The following is a 12061-nucleotide window of genomic DNA, read 5'->3' on the forward strand; positions in this document are numbered from 1 at the left end:
TATGGAATCCAACTACCACATCTTTCTCCTGCAGGCTGACTGGTGGGTTTGAACCACTGACCTTTCGGTTAGCAGCTGAGCATTTGACCACTGTGCTACCAGAGCTACTTCGATTGTTGGTTACTCTTCCGTTATTCCAAGTTTAGTTTATAATTCCACAGATCCTTTTGTTTTCAGGTCTTATCACTCATTTACTTTCCCATCCATCCATCCCCTGACTCCATCCCATTCAGGCCTCATCACTCATTTACCTTTCCATCTCGTCCCATCCTCTGACTCCAAATGTGGCAGCCGCTTATGCATGCATACTTAGTAGCCCACACAGTAGGCGATTTAATGTGAAAGTATAAAACATTTTTGCTTGAGCCAATGTCATACCATATACAAAAATTAACTCAAAATAGATCAACAATCTAAATGTAAGTGGTAAAATCATAAAACTCGTAAAAGAAAACAGATATGTCTTTATGACCTTGGATTTGGCAACAGATTCAAAGAACTCTTCCAGCTCAATAACAAAAAGACAACTCAATCCTAGGATGGGCAAAGGACTTGAATATTCAGTGCTCTGAAGATATACAAATGGCCAATAAGCACGTGAAAAGTTGCTCAACACCATTAGTCATTAAAAAAAAAAATCAAACCCACTGCTGCCAAGTCGATACTGACTCATAGCGACACTATGGGACAGGGTAGAACTGCCGCACAGGCTTTCCAAGGAGCATCTGGTGGATTTGAACTGCTGACCTTTTGGTTAGCAGCTGTACGTAGCTCTTAACCACTAGGCCACCAGGGTTTCCAATAAACCTACAGCACCTGGTATTCCCTGGCGGTCTCCCATCCAAATACTAACCAGGCCCGACCCTGCTTAGCTTCCGAGATCAGAAGAGATAGGGCGTGTTCGGGGTAGTATAGCCTTAGGCTCCTTCATTAAAAAAAATAGGGAAGTGTAAATTAAAACCACAGTGAGGTACCACTTCACACCCAATAAGATGACTGTTATCAAACAAACAAACAAAACAGAAAATAACCAGTGTTGATGCAGGTGTGGAGAAATTGGAACCTTCACCCATTGCTGGTGGGAATGTAAAATGGTGTAGTCACCGTGTAAAAGTTTGGAGGTTCCTCAAAAAGTTAAACATATGACCCAGCAATTCCAATCCTAGGGATATACCCAAAACAATTGAAAGCAGGTGCTCAAACAGTTACTTGTGTACCAGTGTTCATTGCAGCATTATTCATAATAGCCAAAATGTGGAGAGAGATGAATGAATAAACAAAATATGGTATATACATATGGCAGAATATTATTCAGCCATTAAAAGAAATGAAGTTCTGATATATGCTATGACATGAATGAACCTCGAAAACATTATGCTAAGTGAAATAAGTCAGACACAAAAGGACAAATATTATATGAGCCCACTTACATGTAACATCTAGAATAGGCAAATGTATGGAGACCAAAATTTGTTAGTGGTTACCATGGGCTGGGGGGAGGGCAAATGGGGAGCTCCTGTCTAAGGGGTATAGAGTTTCTATTTGGGATGATGAAAAGTTTTGGGAATAGTGGTGATGGTTGCCCAGCATTGTAAATAATTAATGCCATTAAATTTTACACTTGCAATGGTTAAAATGGCAAATTTTATGTTATATGTATTTTACCACCACAAATTTTTTTAATTAAAAAAAAAAAAAAAAGGTAAGGAAGAGCCCTATCCCTCCTCTCCCCAGCAGATTTGCCCACGCCCACATTCTTAAACATCCTTTTACTTTAGTTGGAATATAATTTACAGATTATACTCTCGTAGATTTTAAGGGCTTGTTTAGATGAGTTTCGCCAAATATAAACACCTGTGTAACCAACATTCCAATTAGGGTATAGAACATTTTGAAAACAAAGCAAAAAGCATTGTATTAATTACAGAAGTGTATTAAACATGGAATAATGGTGGGTGTTGAAAGTCTCTAAATTTTAAAAATAATTATATGTAGAAAAAAGTATTTTGTGATGGATGATACCCTCTATATTAATGTTCCTTTTATAGAGATTTTTAACCAAAAAACAATTTGAAAACAGAAAAAAACTTTATATGATGAGTTAGAATGTTTCCTTCTTTTAGACAACAACAGCTGTATGTTTCTCTCTTTGTCTTGGCTACTGGAAGGTTAGAATTGAGTTGTTACTTTAGTTCAGATTTTTTTCACCTTCTTTTTCATTGCTTGATTTTCTCTTATTTTTTGACATTAAGTTTTTCTGTGATTTTGTTTAATAAGCCACTCAAATGGAATATAATACAGTTATTAAATTTCTGATATCCAGTTTGTGATTCTAGTTAATAGCATTTTATGTTTAGGACATGGAAATCAGGTCTTTTGTCGACTGACCATTTTTTTGGATAAGGTTTTTTTTTTTTTTTTTTTACTATGAAAACTTTTAAGCATGTTCAGAAGTAGAGCAAAGATATCACTTATCTTCAACAATTACCGACTTAATGGCTAGTTTAATTTTATTTGTGTTCACACTTCCATTGTATTTCATTTTTGAAGCAAATTACAGACATTTCATCTTAAATCTTTTGGTATATGTTCTTAAAAGATAAAATTTCTTTTTACAAACTTACTGACAGTACCATAATCACAGCTAAAAACAAAAATTTAACAGTTATTCTTTATTCTCATCAAATATCCAGTTAGTATTCACATTTCCCCAGCTGTGGTTTCTATGTTTGTATACAGTTTGTTCAACTCAACATCTAAATCATTCCATATGTTGCAATTGGTTTGTGTCTCCTGAATCTATTTTAGTTTTAAATTCCCTCTCCATCTCTTTTCCCCCCTTTCAATTTATTTGTTGTAAGAAGTCAGATTCTTAGACCTACAATCTGGATTTTGGTGATTACATCCTATGGTGTCATTTAACGTATTTCTCTGTTGTAGTATTTTCTATAAATTGATTTATAGGTTTAGGAAATTGATCAGATTAAATTGCTTTCAGTATTAAATTGCTGATGTCAGTGTTGATACCTAAAGATACAGGTTAAAATTAGAGTTAAAATCTCTGCCACATTTCGGCTCCTCAGAAAGCTAAATATAGCAATTCCACTCCTAGTTATATACCCCAAAAAATTGAAAGCAAGTACTTGAACAGATACTTATAGACCAGTGTTCATTGCAACATTATTCACAGTAGCCAAAAGGTTGGCACTTAGAGTCCACCCAGAGGCACTTCGTAGATTTTCTGTATGTGAACTTCTATTTAGAATGCAAAAAGATGCAATAAATACAACAATAATAAAATTTTTGTAGCATTTTACATTTTCGAAGTATGTATTTTGTTGTTAATTTATGGAAGCCTCAAAGCAGCCTGAAAAAGAGCTGCCTTCATTTTGTAGTTGAGGAAATTGAGGCTTTAAGAAAGTGATTATTCCAATTATACTAATAAGTAGAAAGAAGCAGGAACTAAAACCTTGGTTTCCTTTTGCCACCTAATGCTGCCCTCCTGGAACTTACCTAGTTAGGGTTAGGGAAGATGTGAACAATTAAGATATAACAAAAAAGGATGTTAAAATAATTCATGGAAGAAATAATGAATTAGGGTTATGTCAGAGGTGGAGGCTGGAGAAGTACTGAGATAGAATGAACAGAAGATTTAATGACAAAGGGATATATGGGGTTTGAAGGAAAGGGAAAAGTCAAAGATGATTTAAGCTAAGAGCTCCAGGGCTTTTGACCTCAGTTCTCTAGTGTGCTTGGTTTCACCTTTAAAGAGATTCTGGAGAATAGTTTAACAATTCCCAGTGGAAGTAAATTATAAAACCTGAGATGGGGATATTTAAATCCTACAGCCAGCAGCAGTGGACTCAACCTTGAAGTTTCAAGAGGTACCCTTTGTTTTATGACTGAGAACCAGTCTCCTCTGATATGTTAACTAGGAAAAGAAACTTTACTTTTATACAGGATCGGTATTTTCTATTCTTTCCTGTCCTGAAATAATTAACATAACACATACCATGGTGAAAAATCGAACAGTACAGGATTTATAAAGAAAGCAACAATACCTCAATTTTCTTGCACCCAGTCCCACATCCTATAGTGAATTATTTTTTTTATTTTTAAAGTTTCCTTCATCACTCTACACTTTAGGATCATAGTGATATTTCTTGCTGACTCCTTGCTACAAAAGGTTAAGATTTAGCTAACTTCAATTGCTGCCTGCCTTCCCTCATTCTTTCTCCCAGTTTTGATATTATTATTATTGTAGTACTCCTATTTGCTAGCTTTTAACTTTAAATCACTTAAAACTTTCTGTTCTCTCAGATTTTCATAGGAACTTTTTGATTGGCCACTATTTATAGCAAGGTTATCAGCAATGGTAGACATATGATATTAAACGCTTATAAAAACCCATAGCATTATATAACATAAAGAGTAAACCTTAATGTAAACTATGGACTTTAGTTAATGACGTAACAATATTGGTTCATCATTTGTAATAAATGTATCATAAGAATGCAAGATGTTAATAATAGGAGAAACAGTGTGGAGAGGTGTGCAAATGGGAACTCTCTGTTTTCTGCACCGTTTTTTATAAACCTAACACTGCTCTAAAAAATGAAGTTTATTAAAAACAAAAAAGCAAGATTATCAGTACCTCTCTCCTTTCCTCTACTCCTCCCTCTCCCCTTTCTTCAGCTTCTGACTTCTGATAGTTGAAGTTTTATTTTTTACATAAAGGACATAACGTAATACTTTAAAGTTGAAGACTCATCTTCTATTTTGGAAAATTAGCAACAATTATCTCTTCAAATATTGTTTCCCCCATTCTCTAGAGTTCTTTTGCAGCTTCTGGTAGACTTACATTAAAAGTACCTCAGTCTTTCTCCCTTTGTCTCTTAATTTCTGTTTTCTAGTTTTATCTCTTTCTCTCTCTGTTCTGGGTCTCTGAGTCTTTCTTCCATGCCTCTTAATTTTTCTATTTGATCTCTCTCTCTTCTGTGTTCTGAGTGAATTCCTAGTACTGTTTTTCCAATTCACTGATTCCCTCTTTAGCTATGTCCAATGTAGTGTCTCCACTTACTAGGTCACAAACTGAAAAACTTATCTAACCGGCACCCATGTCGAGAAACATATGTTACCAGTACTCCAGAAAGCCCTACTTGTGCTCCCTTCCAGTCAGTAACACTTCCCCTGAATAACCACTATTCTGACCTCTAAAAAGCATATATTGATTTTTACCTGCTTTTGTATTATATGTAAGTGGAATTACAAATTAAGTACTCTTTTTTATTTGGGTTCTTTCACTTTGCATTATGTTTGTGAGCTTTATTTAAATTGTTACATGTAGTTGAAAAGTTCTTTCAGTCTTATATCAGTCCTGTATCAGTCTTACATAGTGTTATATTTTATATGTATATATGATCATTTATGAGTCAATTATCTATTCTACTGTTGATGGAAATGGATTGTTTACAGTTTGGGACACTTAACAAATAGTAGTGGTATGAACATTTCCAGTATAATGGTGATTCCTGACCCAAGGTGACATTGAGGCTGCCACAAAGATCCGGTCATAGAGCCAATAGATGACTTGGTTCTATTTCAGTTCTTGAGGCTGTCTTCTTGATTCTCTGTGCCCTAATCCTAGAGAACACTTAACAGTGGGGAGGAAGAAGATTTGCTTTTCCTTATAAGCCCTTGCTTTAGTTATCTAGTGCTGCTGTAGCAGAAATATCACAAGTGGATGGCTTTAACAAAGAGAAGTTTATTCTCAGTCCAGTAGGCTAGAAGTCCGAATTCAGAGTGCCAGCTCCAGGGGAAGGCTTTCTCTCTCTGTCAGCTCTGGAGGAAGGTCCTTGTCATCAGTCTTCCCTTGGTCTGGGAGCGTCTCAGCACAGGAACCTCAGGTCCAAAGGGCATGCTCTGCTCCTGACGCTGCTTTCTTGGTCGTATGAGGTCCCCATGTCTCTCTGCTTGCTTCTCCCTTTTATATGTCAAAAGAGATTGACTTAAGACACTATCAAATCTTGTAAATCTCATCAAGATAACTGCCACTAGTCCATCTCGTTACATCATGGTGATAGGATTTACACTTAGGGAAATCACATTGGATGACAAAATGGTAGACAATACTGAGAATCATGACCTAGCCAAGTTGACAGATATTTTTGGGAGACACAATTCAGTTGATGACAGCCCTTCTAGGAATCATAGCTCTTTGTGTTAAACAATGAGTGTGACTCTAGTTCTCTGTCTCCTGTAAAGCGCTTTTAATTCCTATCAACCCATAGGAGTCAAATTTCTAGCCACCCCAGCCTGCTCTCTGATCCAGAGCTGGTGGGGTATAGCTTCAGCCCTGCATATCACTTTGCAGCTCTGTTCCATTTCTGGTCCACGCTTATGATTAAGTTGTAATTGAGCCCAGCACTGGGTTTTTTTTTATGGATTTCTGGATCTCTCTTTATCTGTCACTGCTATATATTTTATACCTCAGAGCATGAACTTACTAAACCACCTTGACCAGAAGTCTTTCTTTGAATCCGAGGACGCCTGGATTTTGGGGCATATCCATGTGTCTTTTTAAAAGAAAAACTTAGAAAATTTTTTGTGTTATTTCTTTGGCCATTTCCTCTACTTCATCTTTACTGTTCATGCCTTCTAAAACCTCTGGTAGTTAGATTTGGGACCTCCCTAAATTAATAATCAATTTCTCTTATATTTTTAACTCTTTATTTTTTATTTTATTTTCTTTCTTTAGTTCTGAGGTGATTTCCTTGATTTTATTTTACAGTCCTTCTTTTGAATTTCTTCAAAATTTGGCATTCAGCATTTTAACTTTCTAATAACCTGAATTTTTTTTTTTCATAGACTCCTGTATCTGTTTTATGGCTTCTATGTCTTTGAATTTCTCTGAGGAAATTAATTAGACCTTCTAAAAACTTTCTTCTGCTTCCCGAATTACTTGTTTTCTCCAACCTTAGATGTGAGATTTGTTTATTTTCTCTTTAATTTTAGAGATTTCGTACGTGTGTTTAATGATCCTTAATTGTCCGTTTATATTTAAGAAGAACTGGATTGATTGTGGTAGGTGGCTGGTTGAGATTCCTTTCTTGGTGTTTGTAGGTTTACTTCCCTGTTAGACTTCTCCTCTGAGGGATGCAGCTGACTGAGCTTCATATGCATAGCAGAAGCTGTCCATGGAAGACATGTCTTTAGGATGAGTGGGCATGGATCAAGTTGTTAGGTTGGAGGCCAACCTCCAGTGAGAAACTGAAGAATTTATTCTGTGGCACCAACCCTGACATAAAACCAAAAAACCAAACCCAGTGCTGTCAAGTCGATTCCGACTCATAGCGACCCTACAGGACAGATTAGAACTGCCCCATAGAGTTTCCAACGAGCACCTGGCAGATTCGAACGGCTGACCCTTTGGTTAGCAGCCGTAGCACTTAACCACTACACCACCAGGGTTGCCTGACATAAGCATTCCTAAAATATCCCCCAGGTAGTTTATTTAGTATCATAGAGATGATTCCTTCAGGTTTTTTTGCTTGCTTGCTTGCTTATTGTAGTAGTAGGGAAGGTACTCTGCTGCCTATCCTGTGTAAGAGGATAGAAAAGTGAAGAGGGGTAACTGTTGTAGCTGCTCAATAGATGGACTTTAATTGAAGTCCCTGGTTTTTGACTTCTCATTCCTACCCTCCACACATGCTGATTTTGAGCTCTGAACCTCTTTGGAGATTTGCAAGAAAGATCTGTTCCCATCTGTACATTTTTATGAATTTATTTCCTATTTTTGGAGCCCTGGTAGCACAGTGGTAAAGAGCTTGACGCTAACCAAAAGGTCAGCAGTTCAAATCTACCAGCTGCTCCTTGGAAACCCTATGGGGCAGTTCTACTCTGTCCTATGGGGTTATTATAAGGCGGAATTGACTTGACGGCAACAGGTTTGGTTGGTTTGGTTCCTATTTTTATTCCCTTAGTGTCATTTTGATGAAATATCCATTAGGCTAGAAGAGTTTCCAGACACCAGGCTAACAGGAAGAATTTGGAAGTTCAGATGGCTACTGCCAAATAATATCATTATTGTAGATGAAGTATTTCATTCAACAAACATTTATTAAATATCTCTGATGTGCTAGAGGCGTTCTACTTACTAGAGATGCACAGGTGATCAAACAATGCAAGGTCCCTGCCTTTATGGAATTTACATTTTAATGGAGGGAATGGACATAAGTAAAGAAATAAGATAGTTTCATATGTGAGTAAGTGACAGGAGGAAACCCTGGTGGCGTTAAAACGTGGTTAAGTGGTACGGCTGCTAACCAAAGGGTTGGCAGTTCGAATCCGCCAGGCGCTCCTTGGAAACTCTATGGGGCAGTACTACTCTGTCCTATAGGGTCACTATGAGTCAGAATCAACTCGACGGCACTGGGTTTTTTTTTTGGTTTTAAGTGACAGGAAGAAAATGCAAGAGTTCTGTGACAGACAGTGACTGCCAGGAGTTTTTGGTGGTGTGGGAAAATTTTTAGAAAAGATGGTCAAGGAATGCTTCTTTTAGGTTTTCCCTCAAATGCGCTGTCCTTAATGATGACAGGAAGTTAGTCATGTGAATATTTGGGGTAAGAGCATTCCAGAAAGAAGGTAGAGCAGGATTGAGCTAGGGGTTAATAGGAAATGAGACCAAAGAGGTAGGTCAAACCCAGGCCACTTAAAGCCTTGAAGGAGTTTGAATTTTATTCCAAGTGCTATTGGAGAGTTCTATTTATTTTATTTTTTTAACTTTTTGCCACTCTGATGGATTGGATATTGGGGATGAAGGAAATGGAGAAACCAAGGATGGTTCATTTGATTTTCAGTAAATGGTCCTACATAATTCTATGGATGCCTTTTTTTCCCTGCTGTGGTGATGTGCCCCTGCTGGACCAAATTTCTGCATAGGCCACAGTGGTGACCCCTACTTAGGTTCCCAAATTTCTAGTTTCTAGTCAAATGTTCAGATGTTTGTTTCCCATAGCCAGTTTAGTAAAACCAGACGGGCTTCCAGGCTCAGCAACATGTTGGGCTAGAACCAGTCCTCTCCTACCAATCTCTGATCCTTCTGAATTTATGAAACAATTCCAGATTTTTAAGCAGCTACCTGAACATGAAGAGCGTATGATTCAGTCTGCATGAATGAGAAGATTCTTCCATGGTTGTTTGGTCCAGTCTTTCAGTTCTAGGAACTAGAGTTAGCAAATTCAGATGTATTTGAAGACCAAGCAGATAAATTATTGAAGTGGGACAGTCTGAAGGCATTCAAGTTTGTTTAAACACAAAACAAATACCATATAGACAAATGAAACACTTGTGTAAACCAAATTTATCCTTCAGGAAGCAATTCCTGATATCTCTCTAATGTCTTCTACAGTTCTTTTTGGGGACAGTATATTTTTCAAGGAGCCCTGGTGGCACAGTGATTAAAAACTACAGCTGCTAACCAAAAGGTCAGCAGCTCAAATCCACCAGCCATTCCTTGGAAACCCCATGGGGCAGCTCTGCACTGTCCTGTAGGGTCACAATGAGTTGGAATCAATTTGATGGGAACAGTTTTGGTTTCATATTTTTCTGAGTGGAAGGATTGTTGTTGACTTTTTTTCTTATAAAAGTCGTTTATGCTTATATTTTCAATTCAGACATTTCATAAATATTTAAAGAGGAAAATGAAAATCACTTGTAATCCTACGTAGGGCTAACTCATTGTTTGGTGTATGACTATTCAGACTTGATTCTTCGAGTGTATAGTCACATAAAGATTTTTTTCCCAATAACCCATAAATGTGAAACTCTTTCTTAATCAGCTAATATCAATCTACAGTATTATTTTCAATTTTCCACTGAATGGTATGCCATAAATTATTTATCTGATCCCCTTTTGTTAAGGTTTTGGTATTTTCTAGGTCTTGCTATCTTAACTCTTCAGTAGTATATTGCCACTTTATTCCACCACTGTCTTAACTGTTCTTCCAGAGGAACACACACATATTGACTTAAAACATTAGAATATTAACATTTCCATTTCCCTTGAAAGTTCATGCATTTTACACTGTAAGAAATATTGAAGCTCTGAAGTCAAAGCTTATTGGCTTAGAATTGTGAATAAAGTTAAACTGTTTGTTTAAAAACATATAGTTCGCTGAACACAGTCAGGCACTTTAATACCTTGGTTTGGAAATGTGTTTGGAAGGTCCTCCCCACATAACAAAAACTTCCTCAGTTTTGCAGGCATAGCCTAAATATTAGCACCTTTGAAAATCCTTTCTCGACTCACTATTATTCCCAACTTAATTGTTCTCTCTGTTGTGAGGTCATAGTACTGCAGTTTGTTCATAAAATTCATATGCCACATACTAACATCATATCTAATAAGTCATTCTTTTAGGATTTATATGACTCACCCAAGAAAAGTTGTTGAGGATTAGAGGAATAGATGAGGACCCAAAGGTTATATAAATAAGACAACAGGTAGATTATTCAGGTATCAGTTAATACATTATTAGATCCTCCCAAAGCTCAGAGGGCTACTCCTGCTGGACAAAGATTATCAAAAAGGCAAAAAGGACATTTGATTTGTAAGATGAAAGATGGAAGAGAGGGACCTTCCATGTAATTCTTAGAAACCCTGTAACTAACCTATAAAATGTTACTGGTAACATATACAAAGATATAGCCATAGCTGTACATAACTATGGAACCCTGGTGGTGTAGTGGTTAAGAGCTCGGCTGCTAACCAAAAGCTCAGCAGTTTGAATCCACCATCTGCTCCTTGGAAACTACGGGGCAATTCTACTCTGTCCTGTAAGGTTGCTGTGAGTAGGAATCAACTCGATGGCAGTTGGTTACAGGATATGTAACTATACATGCTTGGTAATGTAGAGGGTCAGCGAAAAGAGAGTTTTGATTCCCTCAGGTACTGGCAGAAATACTGATCCAAAGAGGCTATGTTATGTAGAGGGTCAGCGAAAAAGAGGAAGACCTTGATGACATGGGTAATGTAGAGGGTCAGCGAAAAAGAGGAAGACCTTGATGACATGGGATGACACAGTGGGCTCAAACATGACAATGATTGTGAGGATGGCACAGGACTGGGCAGCGTTTCGCTCTGTTGTACACAAGTTCACTATGAGTCAGAACCGACTCAACAGCACCTAACAACAACAGCAATAAATGAGACAACAGTAGATTATCCAGGTAACAGTAGTTAATACATTATTTTTTAAAATTGAAATAAGATTATTTAGAAATAATTTTGATAGAAATAACATTATGATCCATATTGGTAACCCATCAGAATTTTATACTGGTTAGGTTTTGGTATAATTTTAAAGTATGCCAAGTTAGGCTTAGGACCCTTTTCTCATGGTTACGTAGTGTCTTAGTTATCTAGTACTGCCATAACAGAAATACCACGAGTGGATGGCTTTAACAAAGAGAAATTTATTTTCTCACAGTCTTTTTTTTTAGTAGGTTAGAAGTCCACATTCAGGGCATCGGCTCCAGGGGAAGGCTTTCTCTCTCTGTCCACTCTGGAGGAAGATCCTTGTCCTCCATCTTCCCCTGGTTGAGGAGCTTCTCAGGCGCAGGGACCTCGGGTCCAAAGGACGTGCTCTGCTCCTGGTTCTGCTTTCTTGGTGATATGAGGTCCCCAACTTTCTGCTTGCTTCCCTTTTATCTCTTGAGAGATAAAGGTGGTGCAGGCCACACCCCAGAAAAACTCTCTTTACTTTGGATCAAGGAGGTGACCTGAGTAAGGGTGGTGTTACAATCCCACCCTAATCTTCTCAACATAAAATTACAATCACAAAATGGAGGATAACCACACAATAAAGGGAATCATGGCCTAACCAAGTTGATACACACATTTTTGGGGGGACATAATTCAATCCATGACACATAGTGTGAGAAGTAGTTGACAACGGATGAGTGGAGCATTAACTCACATCTTTTAAGAGTCTGCAATGATCCTTGGGAGGAGTTTGGAAAGGTCAATGAGGCACTGTTTAGCCAATTTTAGAGATAGAAG

The 12061-nt window shown here is 37.4% G+C and overlaps 1 protein-coding gene and 1 pseudogene across 14 annotated transcripts in view; one reads left to right on the forward strand and one right to left on the reverse strand.

Moving 5' to 3' along the window:
• ERC1 (ELKS/RAB6-interacting/CAST family member 1) overlaps positions 1–12061 on the forward strand; it is a 528761-nt gene that overhangs the window by 367556 nt on the left and 149144 nt on the right. The gene's annotated exons all lie outside the window — the stretch shown is intronic.
• LOC111750872 (5S ribosomal RNA) lies at positions 805–923 on the reverse strand (annotated as a pseudogene).

Source organism: Loxodonta africana, chromosome 4, assembly GCF_030014295.1.
Source record: "Loxodonta africana isolate mLoxAfr1 chromosome 4, mLoxAfr1.hap2, whole genome shotgun sequence".
In the NCBI taxonomy this organism is placed as follows: domain Eukaryota; kingdom Metazoa; phylum Chordata; class Mammalia; order Proboscidea; family Elephantidae; genus Loxodonta; species Loxodonta africana.